Consider the following 21,274-nt stretch of genomic DNA (forward strand, 5'->3'; position numbering starts at 1 on the left):
GTTACTAGTTTCTTATACAACCTTCAAATAAATCTATACATGTGTAAACATAGAACTGAACAAATATATTGAGCTCCACCCCCGACGGAAATGGCAGTGTGCTACCTACACTGTTCTCACTTTTCTTTTTTCTTTCTTTTTTTTGTTAACTTAATGCTATTATCTTGGAGATGCTTCTCTGTACGTTTGGATCTGCTTTATATCTGCCTTACTATTTTTAGCGGCTGCCTGCTATTCAAGTTACATGATTATTTTATAATCCTATTGAAATTATACTCATCATGTATTTCATCACTCTCTAGTAATGAACATTTAAGTTATTCCCAATTATTTCTTGCATAAACATTATTGAAGTGAATACTCTTTTACAGAGGTTATTTTGCAGTGTGTATATTTGTAGAATAAATATCAGGATTGAGTCAAAGCAAATACACAATTAAAGGGTTTTTTTGGTGGTACGTGGGCCTCTCACTATTGTGGCCTCTCCTGTTGCGGAGCACAGGACCCGGACGCACAGGCTCAGCGGCCATGGCTCAGGGACCCAGCTGCTCCGCGGCATGTGGGATCTTCCTGGACCGCGGCACGAACCCGTGTCCCCTGCATCAGCCGGCGGACTCGCAACCACTGCGCCACCAGGGCAGCCCGCACAATTAATGTCTTGATAGACACTATCAATTTGTCTTCTACAAAGGTTGTACTAACTAAATTCCCATAACCCTGTTTTCCTGTATCTTGCCCACACAGTTTATACTTAATTTTTTTAAAAATCTTGACCAATCTGCTATGTGAAAAATATCTCCTTGTATTTTGCTTTGTGTTTCTCTTAATATAAGTGAGTTGAGCATCTTTTTTACATATTTAAGGAAAGGCTAGTCTTAATTAGGGTGAACTCTACTATATAAAGGGATAGGATGTGGAGACAGTATCACCCAAGTTAAGACTAGAGGGGAGTACACTTTCACGGGGAAAAGAGAATCTGGAAAGTCCTGAGCTGACCCTGCAAACAAAGCCCTCGACATCACCCCAAGCCATACTACTGCTTTCTAGGCTGGGACCCCAGGCCCTCAGCAGGTCTCGTATGGGCCCTACGGGTCAAACTGAGAGAAGACCAGACACCACCTGGGACCAAAATGTACTAAAGCACCTCTTATCCCCACAATCCTCAGCCTTGCTCTGACCTGATCTCCCTCTCAATCTTTTCCCCTGCACTTTTTAGATCAACTCTATCCAACAGAAATATAATACAAGCCACGTATGTAACTTAAAATTTTCTAGGAGCTACTTTAAAAAAGAAGCAGCGGGCCTCCCTGGTGGCGCAGTGGTTGAGAGGTTGCCTGCCGATGCAGGGGACACGGGTTCGTGCCCCGGTCCGGGAAGATCCCACATGCCGCGGAGCGGCTGGGCCCGTGAGCCATGGCCGCTGAGCCTGCGTGTCCGGAGGCTGTGCTCTGCAATGGGAGAGACCACAAAAGTGAGAGGTCTGCATACAGCAAAAAAATAATAATAATAAAAAAGTAAAAAAGAAGCAGCTGTAATTACTTTCTTAAAATGTTATTGAAGTATAGTTGATTTACAATATTGTGTTAATTTCTGCTGTACAGCAAAGTGATTCAGTTATACATATATACATTCTTTTTCATATTCTTTCCATTGTGGTTTATCACAGGCTATTGAATATAGGTCCCTGTGCTATACACTACGACCTTGTTGTTTATCCATCGTGTATATAATAGTTTACATCTGGTAATCCCAAACTCCCAGTCCATCACTCACCTACCCTCCCTCCCCCTTTGTAATTACTTTAAATAATATTTTTATATGATGTAATATATGCAAAATATTATCATTTCGTGTAATCAATATTTAAAGTTATTAATATTTTATATTCTTCTTTGGGGACTAAGTCTTTGTAATCCAGTGTGTATTTATGCTCACAGCACATCTCAAGGGCTCAGTAGCAGCATGTGGCTAGACTAACATTGTCCAGTAGAGCTTTCTGCAATGATGGAAATGTTAGATCCTTATTCCCATAAATACCTTCTAACCTCCTATATATTCAGTCTTTCCCCAGAGCACTTTTCTTTCTCTTCTTGCATCATTGGGATCCAGGTCCTCTCCTAAGGGCAATACACCACCCCTGGGCGTCTCTAGCAGAGGCCACTTATTCTTTTATACCTCAAACTACCAGAATCGGTTCCTCATGCAGCTTCAGGCTAGCTCCGTGTTGTCCAATGTGATAAACACAAATAAGCATGTGACTACCTAAATTTAAATTAATCAAAATAAAATAAAAAACTTCATTTCCTCAGTTGCACTAGCCACATTTCTAGTGCTCAAGGGCCACATGTGGTCAGTGGCCTCCACATTGGACAGTATTTCTCTTCTATTTCCCTTCCACCACCAGATAAAGCCATCTCTCCTTGGAGACCATTCAGCTCTAGAACCTCCAGCCATGACCCCGTGGGAGTCATGGAGCTGCCTCTCCTGATGAAGACTTTCAGAGGGTCTTTCAGCCTTCAGAGCTGCCCCTTGCTGTCCCAGCCCAGCTCCCAGCATCACACTGGGGCTTTTCACCATGTGTGTAGCTCTGGGTAACAGCTTGACTGAACACGTCTGGTACCTCCTTAACTCCAGCCTCACCTTCACTACATTTCAATCACCTACTCCCAGAACCCAACCCTTAATCTGGTCATCACTTGGCAGTACTCCACCCAAGATATATTTTTTATTCCTTTATTTATAACGAATTCATAAATAATGCATACTACATTCTTCTTTTTAAAAAAGAATTGACCCATACAGCTAAAAGGAAAGTTGCCTTTGGCCAGCCCACCCCTAAAAATCAAGCCCCCCTCTTGCGCCCTTCTCCAAATCTCCTGGTCCTTATATTTCTAAACCTTGATAAGTGTCCGCATGTTGTTTTGCAGCATGTTTGTTTTCCTTAACAATTTGTCTTGCAGACCTTTTCATGTCAGAATATGTAGACCCACCTCTTCCTTGTTTTGTGTATGTAGGGGCGGGGGGAGGTAGTATATTCACATAGTTAAAGCCCCAAATATATTTATTTTTCAGCCCCATGGCATACAGCATCTTAGCTCCCCGACCAGGGATCAAACCCGTGCCCCCTGCACTGGCAGCACTGAGTCTTTTTTTTTTTAATATAAATTTTATTTATTTATTTATTTATTGGCTGCGTTGGGTCTTTGCTGCTGCGCGCAGGCTTTCTCTAGTTGCAGCGAGCAGGGGCTAGCTACTCTTCGTTGCGGTGCGCGGGCTTCTCGTTGCGGGGGCTTCTCTTGTTGCGGAGCACGGGCTCTAGGCGAGCGAGCTTCAGTAGTTGTGGCGCGTGGGCTCAGTAGTTGTGGTGTGCCGGGCTTAGTTGCTCTGTGGCATGTGGGATCTTCCTGGACCAGGGCTCGAACTCGTGTCCCCTGCATTGGCAGGTGGATTCTTAACCACTGCACCACCAGGGAAGCCTGGAAGCACAGAGTCTTAACCACTGGACCACCAGGGAAGTCCCCCCAAAAGTATTTGAAAATGTACAGTAACGTTTTCCTCCCCATTCTTCCTCCTCATCTACACCATACAAGTTTCATAGGTAATCACTGTTGTTAGTTTCTTATTACCATCCATTATTCTTCATGCATTTCAAGCAAATATGAATATAATTCCTATTTTCCTCCCATTTTATGCACTATTCTGCCCGTTGAAGTGACTTTACATATCTTGAAAACCCTTCCATATCAGAGTATTGAGAATATCTTCATCCTTTTTTCAGCACCATGGTGTTCCACTGTATGGCTGCACCATAATTTAATCAGCCCCCTGGATGGATGTTGATGGAGTCCTGGGTTGTTTTCAATGTTTACTATTACAATGAGTGCTACAATAAAGAACTTTGTACCTGTGTCACTTTCCATGTGGAAGTATACCTGTAGGGTTAATTTCCAAAAGGGAAACTGTACAATCAAAGGGTTTTTTAATTGCTAATTTAGATAGATACTGTCAAATTGCCTTCCACAGGTACTGTACCAATGTATACCCCCATCGGCGCGTATCTCAGTGTTTCCAACTGCTGCATGATGTTCTGAAGACGATGGTCTCCCGGTATCCGCAGATAAGGAGCACCGGCTGTACAGAAGATATACATTGTAGGCCCTTTTCTACTGATGCAGGACATTAGGTTGTTTTCAGTTGTTGTATTTCAAAGTTGCTTCAATAAACGTCCTTGCACATGCTTCCTTGTGCATGTATTTCTCTGGGATAATTAAAACAAAGAGCAAAGGAAGCAGCTGTGCAAAGGCTCCAGGGTGGAACAAAGCTCAGGGTGACGAGAAACGGGAAGAGAGCCACTGTGCCTGGAGCACAGGCACGAGGCTGGAGTCCTGAGGGCACATGTTCACAGGGGCCCGTAATTGGGCCAGGAGGCCATGGGTAAGATTTTGGATTTTATTCAAAGATCAAGACTACCTGCTTTACATTTCAAAAGATCGGTCTGGCTGCTGCACGAAAAATGGTTTCCAGGGAAAGAGTGGAAGCAGAAGACCAAGAAAGGATGAATGTCAGAAGGGGCACCAGAGGCCTGGCTAAAGTGAAGGAATAAATTCCTAGCAGGTTGCACCAAATGGGAAGTAAATGGAACAGGAAGTGCCCTACTCCCAACAGAGGACTCTGTAGAGGGCAATGAGGGACACCTGGATCCACAGGGGGACACAGCCTCTGCCCTCAAGGAGCTTACTCTCTAGCAAGGGATTCAGAGATTAAGCAAATAATTTCAAGGGTAGACAACAGTCCACACACAGTGTGACAGAGAATAGAGCTCTGGCTTTGACCTCAGATGGCTCCACTGCATTCAAAACTCTGCTCTCCCACTTACTAGCTGTGCTACATTCGGCAAGTATCTCTCTCTCTTTCTCTCTCCTCTGATTTCTTCATCCGTAAGGGTTAGTCAGAGGATTAAATGCAATCCTTTTTGAAAAGCACCTAACACTGGTAAAAAGGAGGTACTTAATTATATTTGGTAAATGCACAAAAAAACACATTCCCTTTTCTCTGCCATCTGTCTTCTTGTGCCCCTGCTGCCTTTCCAGGCAATCATTTTGGTTCTAAATTCCTGCCACCCCCTTCAGCTATGGAATGCGGCTACCAACTGAGTCAACCCAGCTCATTAACCCTTTGCGTGTGGTTTGCCAGAATCAGGAGCTGCCAAGTAATGCAAATTAATAGTGTACACTCCTTTGGGTCTATTCTTTTCCCAAAGTTATCCTTTTTAAATTGTAAATATACTCGAAACCGTGGATGGATGAATTAATTTATTTGATTAATGGATACCAAATTACTATGGCTAAGTTTATTGTTTCAGACCACAGCTCCACGGGGACAGTAATAAATGTGATTGCTTTTGCTAGAATATTCGTTAATCCTGTGGTTTAGTGTGATGATAATGGAACATGCTGTTCCCCTGACTTTTAATGAGTGCGCTCCGCTGACTAGCAGAGAAGCAAAGACAATAATTTTATAAATGTATACACATTAAGAAGAATAAGGTAGTTTTTAAATCTCCTTATGCTCTCAGAACATGGCACAAAGGTGCTCTTAAATGTAATTTCTTTTTCCTATAGGTTTTTACCTATAGATTTTTTTAAAATTTAAACTAGAAATGTGAGGAACAGTGCTCTTAAATTCTGAAACAAGGTGCGTTATTCCTAGCTATTGGGATTTTAAAAGACTTTCTTTGGCTTGGAGGCCTTAATTAACATGATGTGTTTTGGCAGTTACGGGGTTTTACCTTCTTTGTGAGTATATAATTCAAAACTGACCAATTAATATGATGATAATAGATATTGTACCTTAGTTGATGCAGGTCACTGAATCAGTTTACAACTGAATCAGATTCAGTCCGTTTACAACAGATATCCACAGTTGTAAAGTGAAATAATGTTATTTACAAAATCATGGGAGATTTCCACTCAAGGACAATAGATTGCCAATGCGTCAATTCAAATGTTAAGACTCAATTGTGTACTCTTTCCTACTTTCCTCTGCCCTCATACAAATCTATTTAAATCAAAGCATGCAAATGCAGGGCAGCTTTTTCCCCCTTGTTTAACAACACGAAATTAAAGGATTCTGCTTCAAGAGAGTGGACCAAACATTTGTCTCCTGCTGTTCCAGAGACAATCTGTATAGATAATTGGGGGGGGGGGGCGGGGCGGGGAGAGGGATAAAATTAAAACAATAAAGAGAACAGATAAGGAAGTCACCAATGGACAATACTTTCTGGAAGACAATTCAGATAAAACAGAGCAGAGAAAGCCAAACCCCAGAATACACCAGGAAGGAGGACGCAGATCCGGTGAGAGAGAACCCTGACAACGATGTTTAATGAAGAGACCATATTTAAATGGCTTAGCACGTTGTAAGTGCTCAATAAATGTCAGCCATCATGTCATGACTCAGGAACTTGCTTTTGTTACTCCAGATCAATACATAACATGGAATGTATTCTTTGTAGACAAAATAGTCCATCACTTGTTCATCCATTTCTCTATTTGAGAAAACTTCAGATTATTTCCAGTGGTTTTCTTTTCTTTTTTTTTTTTTTTTTTTGAGGGGATGGTCTAAACAATTGGTGTACCAAATTCCCTTATACACCTATCCTTTAATGATCTGTGCTCTCATTTCTATAGGCTAGAGTTGCAAAAGTGGGATTGCTGGGTCAGAAGGTATGTGGAAGTTTAATTTTAACTAATTATCCAACTGATTTAACTTTACAAAGAGTTGTAGCAGACACACTCTGGCCGGCAACACTGGGCACCACCTGTTTCTCTATCCTCCAGCCAGAGCTGGAGGATAAATTTACAGATTTTTGTCAGTCTGTTGGATTAAAAAAAAAGTCAACTCAGTACTATTATAATTTGCATTTCACTGGCCTAGTGTAGCTGAGCATCTTTTCAGACATTTCTCAGCTATATAAAGTTCTTAATTTGTGACCTGATCATTCATACCTTTTGCCCATTTTTTCTTTTGCTATTTTCTTATCAGATTGTAGGAGTTCTCTGTATTTTAAAGATATTAATTTCTTGTCTGTCCTACAGTGACTTTTTTTTTTTTTTTTTTTTTGCGGTACGTGGGCCTCTCACTGTTGTGGCCTCTCCCGTTGCGGAGCACAGGCTCCGGATGCGCAGGCTCAGCGGCCACGGCTCACGGGCCCAGCCGCTTCGCGGCATGTGGGATCCTCCCAGACCGGGGCACGAACCCGTGTCCCCTGAATCGGCGGGCGGACTCTCAACCACTGCGCCACCAGGGAAGCCCCTATACTGACTTTGATTACCATTTTTTCCTAGGCAGAAGTTTCTAACTTTTATGTTGTCAAACTCATCAGATTTTTCTTTTATGGCTCTGGGTTTTCCGTCTTCCTGCAGGCTGTCTCCCTCAAACTGAGATTATACAAATACTTTCCTTCTGTTATTTTTATTGTTTTGCGTTTGAAACAGTTCTTTAATCCCTCTGGGATTTTTTGTTATTTATTTATTTATTTTGAGGGGGAGAATACAATCTTTTTTATTGAAGTATAGTTGATTTACAATGTTGTGTTCGTTTCAGGTGTACAGCAAAGTGATTCAGTTATACATATATTTATATTCTTTTTCAGATTCTTTTCCATTATAGGTTATTACAAGATACCCCTGTGCTATACAGTAAGTCCTTGCTGTTTATTTTATATACAGTAGTGTATATCTGTTAATCCCAAACTCCTAATTTATTGCCCCCCCTTCCCCTTTGGTAACCGTAAGTTTGTTTTCTACATCTATAAGTCTATTTCTGTTTTGTAAATAAATTCATTTGTATCACTTTTTTCGATTCCACATATAAGTGATATCATATGATATTTGTCTTTATCTGGCTTATTTCACTTAGAGAATCTCTAGGTCTATCCATGTTGCTGCAAATGGCATTATTTCACTCTTTTTTATGGCTGAGTAATATTGCATTGTCTATATGTACCACATCTTCTTTATCCATTCGTCTGTTGATGGACATTTAGGTTGCTTTCCATGTCTTGGCTATTGTAAATAGTGCTGCAATGAACACTGGGGTGCATGTACCTTTTTGAATTAGAGTTTTTGCCCTTTCTAAATATATGCCCCCATCTGGGCTTTATTTTTATACAGTGAGAAGAAATAATAATAATGAGCAACAATAACAGCTAAACTTTACTGAGCAATTTCCATATGCCAGGAGCTCTGTAAGCACTTGATTCACTTCACATAGATAAGAAAATTAAGGATTAGAGAATTTAAGGAACCAGCCAAGTTTACACAGCTACTAAGACACAAAAATGAAATTTTAACCCAAGCAATCTCACTCAAGACCTTATCCTTCCAAAATCCAGATGAACAGTTAATTGTGCTAATCCCATTTAAGAAACATCCTTCCCATTTAACTGAAACACACATTTCATGGCACAAGTTCTCAAATATAGCCTGACTAGTCTATCTCTGGATTCTATTGTAGTTGCGTCACATCTATATTGTTTTGATTTTTGTTGTTTTATAGTACTTTTTCTCTCTCTGGTAAGGCGAGTACTCCCTTACTACCCTTCTAAATTTATCCAATAAATTTTAAATATTTTTATTCCATACAAAGGTTTAAATCATTTGTTCAATTTCAAAGAAAATATATTTTCACATTTTGATTTGGATTGTATTAAATATGCCTATGAATTTGTTCAGAAACTGACACATATATTAAATCTCTCTATCCATGGACATGGTGTAATGCCCCATTTATTTATGTTCTTCAAGAAAATGTTAGAGTTTTTAAAAATAAAATTCTTGCGCCTTTATCATTGAATCTGCTCTTTCTGTCACTGTTTTGAATGGGATTTTTCTCCCATATCTAATAGACAATTGCTAATATGGAAGAAACAATGATTTGGTCATATTTACCTGGCATTCAGCAACTGAGCTAAAATCTCTAATTGTTCTAATTGGTTTTTAACAGAGTCTTGAATTTTCTAGGTATGTAGTCACACCACTGTAAAAAGTTTATCCTCTTTTCCAATATTTATACCACTTGTTAAATTTATGGAAGAGTCCCAAATACATTAGTTAAAACTTTCAAAAAATGTTGAATGGTGGTGAATGTGCCTATCCCAGCTTTGTCCCTGATTTTAATGAGAGTAGCTTTGATTTTTCGCTCAATAATATGATGTTGACGATTGTAATTCATAGTTATTAGCAAATTTAAGTAGCTTCCTTTTGTTCCTATTACATTTGGAATTTTTATTAGAAAACCTATTTTGTCAAAGTTTTTTATCTACATCACCATAATCTCATAAATTTTAACCTTTAATGTTATAATATTCTAGACAATGTTGATATATTTCCTAATGTTATAAAATGATATAATTCTGGAATAAGCACTACATAATTATTCCTATCCTTCCCAAACCATCCCAGACCATGGAAAAAGACAGAAAGCACTTTATTTCACTGTATGATTTTACCATATCCTTAATACCAAAACCTACTACAAAATACACAACACAAAAATGATGGAACAATTTTACTTATGAAGATGGGGATAAACAATTCTAAATAAAATATTAGCAAATTAAATCTAGCAGTGTGTTAAAAGGATGATAGCAAATGATGTGAGAATATAATGAGAAGACATAAGAGATTCAACAACAAAAATATACTAAAGATTTTGAAAAAAATGGCTAGATATTGAAAATTAATAATATCGAAAATCAATAGCTATTCTATATATTAACAACAACCAGTTGGAACTGGAAATGGAAAAGAAATCCTATTCATGCCATAGTTTTATATTTTTAATAGATTTTTTGGAAGAAAAATTATATTCTGTGTTATTTGGGGATTTGTGAAACATAATCTTGCAAATGGAAAGTAAACATGGGTGGGGCCCTGCATGTGGTTTAACGATTAATTCACGAAAGACCATTTAGAGATAGAGCCCTGGCTGCACGGCTGACTCATCAGATCTTCATTCCCTCAACCAGAACCGGTGCACCAGCCGAATTCAAAATAATCCTGCAGGTTCCCTAAAAAGTACTGATTAAATAGCATTTCACAAGAGAATTTCTGGAAGTAACTTCCTTTTGTTTGGGCTGGTCTTTACATCAGGGCAAGGCTGATGCTCACTTTACGTCTGCTAAATGTTGTGCTGTCACTGTTAACTATTAGAGCAAAGAAAGAAACTTCTTGGATAGAAAGTCCCCTGGAGAAAAAGAACCGGGTTGTCTCATTGATTTCCTATTTCTGGGAATACATTCATTCATTTATGAATTTAACAGGTATTTCCTGCACTTCAGGTGCTGTACCAGGTGCTGGGAATAGAGAGGCAGCACAGCTGGACAGGGACCCACCCTCATGGAGCTTACAGACACATTTGGGATGAAATTGTGATGTGCTCACCACTTTCCTTTGGAACAACCAAAGGGAGAGCAGTTGGTGAATGAAGAATCGGTTATCTCCACTTCTAAACGAACAAATAGGATCTTTTATCATTAAAAGACCTGATAACAGTGTAGTACAGTAAATTCTGTTGCTACACATAGGAAAGACCTTTTCCAGTTCAGTTCTGTGTCCTGTTTCCCTCTACCGTATGTTTTCTAAGAATCAATAGAAACAGAAGCAGCATTTCTTCTCTGCCTTCTCTCTGGGGCTGAGGTCAGCCTTGGGCCGAGGCCAGCAATAAGTCAGCTTGCCCAGCACCAACTCTTACCTCTGCCTCGAAGCCGGCCTTGCTAAAATCTTGATGCACACATGAAGTGTGTCTACCCAGGGTCCAGGGCAAATGTGGGGTCATGTCCCTGTGGAATATGGGAGGTGAGACCTATGTGGGCTTTGGGTTGACGGGCATTGAGGAGGGAGATCTCAGGGGTTTTTGCAAAAGAAATTTGTCAATCATGTCAGAAGCCACCAAACTGTTCATATATTTGATCTCATAATTCTGTTTTGGGGAATTTATGGCAAAGAAACAATGTAAAAGAAAAAATGGCCAAAGATATTCTCATAATAGTGCAATTGGTAATTATGATAAATTCTTAGCATCCCCAATACTCCCAGTGGGGAGCTGTGATATAATCTGGATGAAAGATTACAGCGGTATTAAAAATGGAAGGGATGTGTACTATGTTAATTCATGGAAATATCTACATTTAGAACAGAAGATGGAATTCACACATGGATTATAATTATGTGAAACATCTGTAGGAATATTGAGAAAGATTAGAAGAGCACTTAAACTATTTCTAATGGTTTAGCATTTAATTCATTTTTCCCCAGAATTCTCTATTTCTAAAAAAATGCTTTTATGCAAATAAAAATAAATGGCAACTGACACATCGACATATACAAGCTGCTCTTGCCAGACTTAAAAGGGAAGCACAGAAGCAGTTGTCTGCCTGTTGGGATTTGTCTGTCTGCCCACTGCCAACCTCTCCAGGACTGAACATGAGGACAGGTGCTGTGGTCTCCCCACCTCCTGACGGATCACCCTGATGTCAGCTACTCAGACTTACAAGGGTGCATCTCAACTCCTCCAGGTTTCTGGTTGCTGTGCCGTGTCCCTCTTCAGGCTAGCTAGATGCCTAGCTACCTGCCCTAAGGCTGCCTGCCTGCCTGGACTTATCTGTCTTCATGTGTTCACGCATACTCCTCGCACTGGCTTCCTCCCAGCACCATCAGGGGAAACTGTTCCCCTAACACTTAACCCATCCCCCTGCATGTATCTGGACCGTGCCCAGATGTCCACCCCATTACTAAAGTTCATCCCTTTATACCTCAGTGGCTTTTATTTTCAAGGATCTCTACTAAAAAATAAACACTCTTGAAAGCTCTACCATCTTAAACTAGTGTTTTGTAATATCTGTGGCTGTGTTTGTTTTTCCTTGACTAAGGTTTTTGGGGGAGGGCATAGGAACAACAGTAACAGCTACAGTTTATTGATACCTAGTCTGTATCTAGCACTTTTTATGCATCAATCTTCCCAACAAACTTGCAAGACAACATTACAGGTTCCCTTTGCAGATCAGAGAGGTTAAACAACTTGCCCAAGGTCACACAGTCGATATATAACAAAGCCATGTTGCAAGCCCAGGCCATATGATCTAGCAATTTCACTCCTGGGTATATATCCAGAAAAGATAAAAACTTTAATTAAAAAAGATACACACAGGGGCTTCCCTGGTGGCACAGTGGTTGAGAGTCCGCCTGCCGATGCAGGGGACACGGGTTCGTGCCCCGGTCCGGGAAGATCCTACATGCCACGGAGCGGCAGGGCCCGTAAGCCATGGCCGCTGAGCCTGCGCATCCAGAGACTGTGTTCCGCAACGGGAGAGGCCACAGCAGTGAGAGGCCGGCGTACCACAAAAAAAAAAAAAAAAAAAAAGATACACACACCCCAATGTTCATAATAGCACTATTTGCAACATCCAAGACATGGAAACCACCCAAGTGCCCATCAACAGATGAATGGCTTAAGAAGATGTGGTATATATACACAATGGACTATTACTCAGCCATGAAAAAGAATGAAATCCTGCCATTTGCAACAATGTGGATGGACCTGGAGGGTATTATATTTAGTGAAATAAGTCAGAGAGAGAAAGACAAATACTGTATGTTATCACTTATATGTGGAATCGGAAAAATAAAACAAACAAATGAATAGAACAAAACAAATAAGACTCACAGCTGTAGAGAACAAACTAGTAGTTACTAGTGGGGAGGGGAAGAAGGGAGGGGCAAGATATGGGTAGGGGATTAGGGGGTACAAACTATTACATATAAAATAAATAAGTTACAAGGATATATTGTAAAGCACAGGGGATATAGCCAATATTTTATAATAATTTTAAATGGAGTATAATCTGTAAAAATATTGAATCACTACCCTGTACACCTGAAACTAGTATAATATTGTCAATCAACTATACTTAAATTTTTAAAAAATTTTTAAATTAGTGTTGTGGTCCTAAAAGCTCTTTAAAATTTGCAAACCTCCAAGCATTTTATTTTATTTTATTTTGTTTTATTTTTTTCTCCAAACATTTTAAATCAGACTTTCAGGAAAAGGATCTGTTAAGTTCTAAAAGCTCAGGCCATGGGGAAAGAGGGTGTAAATTTTTTATATCTCTGTGGCACTATATCCATGCTGACATTTGCTTCTTTATCTCAGTTAAGGTGAAACCATGGTGAGACAATCCTAAATAGCCTGTGCAGAGCTGCCCGGGTGCAAAATGATGCTATTAATAGAAGAGATTTGAGGAATTCTCTTTGATACAAACTACTTTGTTAGAATTGACCTTTAAAATTCAAATCAAAGCACTGGTAAGTCTTCCTATCATAATAGCCCACGTTATATGTTGTTTCTTTCCAGATAAATGACTTGTCCACCGAGTGAACAGGGCTCTTTCCAGAGGTTCAGCTGAGGGGAGTGGTGAGAGTGGGGTGGCATGCCTCATTTGGGGGTTTTGTTGTTAAGGTCCCCAAGTGATTGATTCTGAAGTGCAGACACCACAGTCCTAGTCACAAGTTCTCAGCCAACAGCTTTCGTGTTTTCTATTTTTGGTTTAGCTTTTCTGGGTTGTGGAGGTCAGTTAATTAGCGAAGAGTCTGCTTGAACAGGGTCAGTACAAATGTTCTGAATTGAGCCTAACTCTGGACTTAGAAAGCCTTGGAAATGGGTGTTTTTAAACATTTCACAAATGTTAATTAAGTGCCTTCTATGTGCCAGGCCCTCTGATAGGTGCTGGGGATACAGCAGAGAGCAAAGTTCCTGCCCTCACAGAGCTTATATTTCAGGAGGGGAGAAAGAATGAAGAAGTATATATCATGCCATATATTACACAGTGTCAGCTAGAAAAATATGAAGAAAATAAAGCAGGGCGAGGAGGCAAAGAGTGACGGGGGCTGTCATTTTAGATCGGATGGGTGGCAGAGTTTTCTGAGAGATGGTGATGTTGATCAGAAAACTGAATGAAGGGACAATGTCAGGGCAGAAGGCATCTGAGGCAGAGAGAAACAGCAAGTGCAAGGGCCCGGGGGCAGCTGTCAGCCCAGCAGTGAGTCAGGGAAAGGTATCCTTTCTTCTGGGGAGACAGCCCATGCCTGGGCCCAGAGTGTGGCCGGCAGATTACAGGCTGCCTGTCAGACCTCCCTGCCCCTGCTGCCAGGCTGTGGTGCAGGGGACAGCTTGTGCACAGCCACACGGAGCCTCTCCTGGTGGCACATGCTTTTAGAGGGACAGCAGGAAGGCTGGTGCAGCAGATGAGAGAGAGGATTGAATGAGGGAACATGGTAACTAGCAACCTCTGTCTTAAAAGATGAGTGATGTAGGTTAAAAAATCCCTTTCTTCCGTGAGCTAACCACCAACCACATGGGACAGGATTTAGGAGCCCCCCTCCCCCTGACAAGGGACTCCCCTCCGTCCCCCACTGGGGCGATGATTTTCTGCCATCAACCATGAGGCTGACGTAGAATTTAAGAACCACGTCAGCCCTAATACAATACCATTCCAATTTGGAAACTAAGGCAGGCTATTTCCATGCCCCTCTCACACAGAGAAATCCTCTCCTCCCTCCCCATCATTTTATTCCTTCTTTTATAGTGTTTGTACCATGCTTTGTCTCTCCTGAGATAGAACATTCTTCCCAGCAAAGTCAAAAGATTCTTGACATAAGTGTAAAATCACTACCGGTTTTTAAATTACTAAATAAAACAAGAAAAATAGCCTTTCCTCACCCCTTCTTCCATCTCTAATCCCTTTTTTTATGAGATTTTCATTTCCTACTTTATTTCTGAATTGTTTAAAATGTCTTACAAATTTATGGTTTTGACAAGCCCACATCTAATTACTCAATATTTGTTTTAATTTTGTTTAATAATATGAGAAAACAAAGTGTTGTGTTGACATCTACCAGACCTGGAGTAGCCTGTCTCCCCTAAGTTATTGCAAAGGAATTTGATGCCAGTAGATAGAATATATGTACATTACTGAAGGACCTGTTAGAAATGTTAATTGAGGATTTCCAGACTTGGAGCTTGCAATATGAGATAGAATTGTAACCCGAAGAGTCATTCCATTCCCACCCCACTTCCCTCCCAACACTGACCCAATTAAATAAAGTTAGTATAATCAGGAAGCTTCCAAAACATAGGAGTGCACATTCATGCAATTTCAAAGCTGTTAATTAGAAGTGATTGTATCAATTTACATTCCCACCAACAGTGTAGGAGGGTTCCCTTTTCACCACACCCTTTCCAGCAGTCATTGTTTCTAGCTTTTTTGATAACTGCCATTCTGACCGGCCTGAGGTGATACCTCATTGTGGTTTTGATTTGCATTTCTCTAATAATTAGTGATGTTGAGCAACTTTTCATGTGCCTCTTGGCCATCTGTATGTCTTCCTTGGTGAAATGTCTATTTAGGTCTTCCTCGGTGATTTGCGATGACCTGGAGGGGTGAGATAGGGAGGGTGGGAGGGAGGCTCCAGAGGGAGGGGATATGGGGACATATGTTTGCATATGGCTGATTCGCTTTGCTGTGCAACAGAAACTAACACGGTATTGTGAAGCAATTATACTCCAATAAAGATCTATTAAAAAAAAGAAGAAGAAATGAGCCTGGCCATTGGTACAGTAAAGGAGAAATCAGAGAGCAGAGATGCAAGCCAAGGGACAGACAGACAAATAATCCAGGGATGACAGTTCTCTTTGAGATGAACAAGTGGGGATGACTCATGACTCTTGGTTTTCCATAGTTTTCTTGCCAGATGGTGCTTAACCCTCACCCCAGCCCTGACCTCCGTGGGTGGGGTGCAGGTGTCTGTCTAGCACATTACTTAGAAGTAAAAACATCAGAAGCTTAATGGTGTTTGAAGCAGCATTGAAATGTTCCTTGTTTCAAAATGGCCACGTTAAATAAGTAATCACAAAGTGGTTGCATTAAAACATTGTGGACCCATTTCCCCTCCAAGTGAGAAGAGGGATGATTCTGACTTCTCTTTGTTGTGCTCCAACTTGCTCCTCTGCCTTTCCATGCCCTGAGCAATAGGTACCAGCTATGTGCATAAGTGGTGTTTATTATTGCTTGTTAAAGAAACAACTGGCCTGTCTCCTGAATGCTCACTATAGATTTATTCAATAATCCCTATCCAGCACTGGGTTATCTCTAATCAGTGAGTTAAGTGTGTATGAGAATGAGGTATCTAAAGCGGAGTTTGGTGGAAGTTTGGAGGAGCAGGGCAGGGACCAAGAATAAAACAAAACTAATGCATTTTGACCATAGAATTCTCAGAACACATGGCTCAAAGGAAACGTGCCACTGGGTGACCAAGGGACTACGCATGTTCCTTAAAAAACGCTCCTTGTCGGGGCTTCCCTGCTGGCGCAGTGGTTGAGAGTCCGCCTGCCGATGCAGGGGACACGGATTCGTGCCCCAGTCCGGGAGGATCCCGCATCCTCCCGCATGCCGCGGAGCGACTGGGCCCGTGCTCCATGGCCTCTGGGCCTGCGCGTCCGGAGCCTGTGCTCCGCAACCGGAGAGGCCACAACGGTGAGAGGCCTGCGTACCACAAAAAAAAACAAAAACAAAACAAAACAAAAAAACGCTCCTTGTTCATTGTGTAGAAATGAATTAAGTGTGTGGAGGAAAGTCCTATTACTGGTAACCCCACATTCTTGTGGTTTTCACATGAATGGGGCACAAGGTGAATGTAAGATCACACTCTTTAAAAAAATCAATATATGTAAGATACTATACCTTCAATTAGTTTTGTGATTGGTCCCAAGATAATTATGTTGATAAATATTTTCAACAAATAGACATTGTACCTCAAAGAAAAAGAAAATCATTACATTAAAAAGCTAGATATAGGGCTTCCCTGGTGGCGCAGTGGTTGAGAGTCCGCCTGCCGATTCAGGGGACACAGGTTCGTGCCCCGGTCCGGGAAGATACCACATGCCGCGGAGCGGCTGGGCCCGTGAGCCATGGCAGCTGAGCCTGCGCGTCCGGAGCCTGTGCTCCGCAACGGGAGAGGCCACAACAGTGAGAGGCCCGCGTACTGAAAAAAAAAAAAAAAGCTAGATGTACAATTACATGAAAAGATGCTCAACATCACTAATCATCAGGGAAATACAAGTCAAAACCACACTGAGATACCACCTCACACTTGTTAAACTGGCTATTATCAAAAAGGTAAGAAATAACCTGTACTGGAGAAAAGGAAACCCTTGTGCACTGTTGATTGGAATGTAAATTGGTACACCCACTGTGGAAACAATATGGAGGTTTCTCAAAAAATTAAAAATAGAATTGCCATACAATCCAGCAATTCTACTCCTGAGTATTTATCCAAAGAAAATGGAAATGCTAATTCGAAAAGATATCTGCAGCTCCATGCTCATTCCAGCATTATTAACAACAGCCAAGATATGGAAACAACCTGTCCATAGATGGATGAATGGATAAAGAAGAGATAGATAGATAGATAGATGGATGGATATACCAATGGAATATAATTCTGCCATAAAAAAGTGAAATCTTCCCATTTGTGACAACATGGATGGACCCTGAGGACATTATGCTAGTGAAAAAAGTCAGACAGAGGAAGAAAATAACATATTCAGGGGCTGGGGGTGGGCAAGATGAGTGAAGGGGGTCAAAAAGTACAAATTTCCAGTTAAAAAAATTAATGTCCTGGGGATATAATGTACAGCATGGTGACTACAGTTAATAACGTTGTATTGCATATTTGAAAGTTGCCAAGAGAGTGGATCTTAAAAGTCCTCAATGCAAGAAAAAGAATTTTTTTGTAACTATGTATGGTGATGGATGTTAACTAGACTTATTGTGGTGACCATTTCACAATAGATACAAATACCAAATCATTGTGCACCTGAAACTAATATAATGTTGCATGTGAATTATGCCTAAATAAACATTTTTTTAACTTCTAAAAAGAAAAAAAACTAAATGAAACCATAGCAGAATATTTTCCTTTCTGTATTAATCAATCACTGTAGTCAATAATACTGTACTAAATGCAACGATCATCTCTGAAATCACAGAATCTGCTATTTGCCTCTTTGTAGAGATCGAGGGTATGGCAAGCCCCCTGGTCAAAACAGATGTTAAATGTTTACAGGAAAATGCTCTTTGTATGAAATGTGCCTTCCAGCCATGGATAATCAATACGCAGCTGACACGTACTGCACGCACACACGTCTTATTTGGCATCGTTCTTTTCGGGGACTTTCTAACCAGATCCAACCAGTGACCACATTCAGTGACACTTATGGCTGAGCTTTAGGCCAAGATTCAACAGTGGCTTTTTTCTCATCAGCTGTGCTCATTTAATTATTTACAAAGTTCTCCAACAGCAACCATTTAAAATGCTTAAAATGGAAGGGGAGACCATGTGAGGGAATAGGTGCCTTTGTTGGAGATGTTCAAGGCTGGCTACACCACAGCCTTGCCGGGGACAGTGCCCCATAAAGGAAAGAGTGGGGAGTTTGGAATTAATAGTTTGACTCTGGCTCTGCCACCCAACTGCTTCACATCTCTGAGCCTCTGATTTCTTGTCTGAAAATGAGGAGAGTGGATTTACCTTACAAAGAGTATTCTGAGAATTAGAGATAATATAGGTAAAGTGCCTATCCCCGTACCTGAATACAGTGTATGATCAATAAACTGAAACAACTATGATAAATGGGAAGAGAGGTGGACTAGACGACCAACTCTGTAGATGACCAAAGGGTTACAGGACAAGCCTATTCTAAGAGTCTAACCTTTTAAAGAACTACAGTACTGAAAAGAATTGCCCCAATCACAAGTACGTGTTGAGTACTTACTATGTGCAAAGCACTGTGTCTCAAGGAAAGCTGTCAATAAATAATGAGTAGCAGGGTTTTCCTGGTGTCGCAGTGGTTGAGAATCCGCCTGCCAATGCAGGGGACACGGGTTCGAGCCCTGGTCTGGGAAGATCCCACATGCCACGGAGAAGCTAGGCCCGTGAGCCACAACTACTGAGCCTGCGCATCTGGAGCCTGTGCTCCGCAACAAGAGAGGCCGCGACAGTGAGAGGCCCACGCACCGCGATGAAGAGTGGCCCCCACTTGCCACAACCGGAGAAAGCCCTCGCACAGAAATGAAGACCCAACACAGCCAAAAATAAATAAATAAATTTATTTTTTAAAAAATAAATAATGAGGAGCAGGCACTCAGTCATCTATCTTACACACTTGTATCACTGTTTCTAAAGTTAAATGAATGGAAGCCACCTCAAAGGCACCACCAAAAAAGTCTCTTCCCCAAAGGATAACTCTGAATTAGGGTGAATGTAACATGTAAATACGAGGATTTTACAGGAAAACAATACAGGCTCTAGTCAGGAAACAGAAAGGGCAGAATTGGGAGAAATAACTCCAGAATGGAGACTGCATTAGCTCAGGAAAGCTATGGGAGGGGCTGAAGGCCTGGGCAGGGCTAATCAGAGCCTAGGGACTGTAGGAGAACAGACGGTGACTCCGAAACACCCTTTCCAGCAACCTGAGAGGCAGGAAAGGGGAGTCCATCCTGGATCTGGGACAGGGGATGGAAGCAGACCGGACAAACAAGGGCAATGGACTCCAGGGCAGAAGTTGTCAAACAGTTTCGATCGCGTGCCCTTTACCTGCCAGTGTTTAGATGCTCCCCACGACCCAACGTATTATTTGTAAGTTACCTCCATGGGTTCCACGTTAAGTGTATTATACAATCTTCTCAGAGTATGGACATTCAGAAGGATGAGATCTATTGAAACAGAAGTTGCGACATCTTATTCTTCACCTTAATCGGTCTTCCTGTGCAGCCCACTCTGGAGACCACTGGTAGAGAGCAGGTGAACTTGTGGAGAGAGGGGCATATGGAACTGTCACTCCCGGCATAGAACCTCAAAAGGCAAAAAACACCCTCAACAAGGCTCCCTTAGGTTTCCTCCAAAAGAGACTCTTGTTGGGAATTCCCTGGAGGTCCAGTGGTTAGGACTCCACACTTTCATTGCCAAGGGCGCAGGTTCAATCCCTGGTCAGGGAACTAAGACCCCACCAGCCTTGCAGTGCAGCCAAAAAAAGAGAGAGAGAACCCTGCCACCATGTCAGTAACCAGGCAGGAACGGTGCCAGGTAAGAACTCAATCTCCCACCACTCTCTCTCTCACTTTCAGCCCTCTACCCAGGCTTTGGATTGCACTTTGCCCTGAAAAAGTTGCCATAGTTACACCTGATGCCACTGCCAGAAGTTTTTCCACCATTAGGAAGCTGGGACCCTATAATCTGGTAGTGACCACATCTGACATGGAAGTGACTGTTTGGTTTTGTTTTTTTTAAATTTGTATTGAAATATAGTTGATTCACAATGTTGTGTTAGTTTCAGGTGTACAGCAAAGTGATTCAGTTTTTTATATATATATATATATATATATATATATATATCTTTTCTTTTTTAGATTCTTTTCCATTATAGGTATATTGGAAGATACAACATATTACAAGATATTGAGTATAATTCCCTGTGCTATACAGTAGGTCCTTGTTGGTTATCTATTTTTTTAAACATCTTTATTGGAGTATAAGTGCTTTACAATGGTGTGTTAGTTTCTGCTGTATAACAAAGTGAATCAGCCATACATATACATATATCCCCATATCCCCTCCCTCTTGAGTCTCCCTCCCACCGTCCCTTTCCCATGTTATCTATTTTATACATAGTAGTGTGTACATTTTAATCCCAAACAGCATGGAAGAGTTTGGATGATAACATTACGACTGTTTTCAATTTGAGGAAAGAGAAGCACTTTGCTTAGACTGTATATTCTAAGGAGAGGGACCAAACCTTATAGAATTCTCTTCATACAGAGTCATGGGTGCATTTAAGCACTGGGTCCATAGTAGGTTTCGTTTGGTTGGTTGATTGATTTTCTAAAAATGAGACTAGCAAAAAAATTACTTCCTCCAAAACCAGGTGTAGTATTAACAAATATCATAGCATATTTTTTTCTGCAGGCTTTACAAATATCTCATCATCTTTATTAGAGGACATCACATTTGCTGGGGAATTTTTATATATGCTTCATCTTATTACTGCAGCGAGAAACACAAATAAACTTATAGTTGGTCTATAAGAACATCACCAAAGCAAACCACAAGGGCAAAAGCCATTTGTCCTGCTTGCTACAATTCCTACCTATGACTGCATTTTG

Source organism: Delphinapterus leucas, chromosome 4 (assembly GCF_059928025.1).
Source record: "Delphinapterus leucas isolate spDelLeu-1000000601 "Yukka" chromosome 4, BTC_Dleu_Yukka2, whole genome shotgun sequence".
NCBI classification, from domain to species: domain Eukaryota; kingdom Metazoa; phylum Chordata; class Mammalia; order Artiodactyla; family Monodontidae; genus Delphinapterus; species Delphinapterus leucas.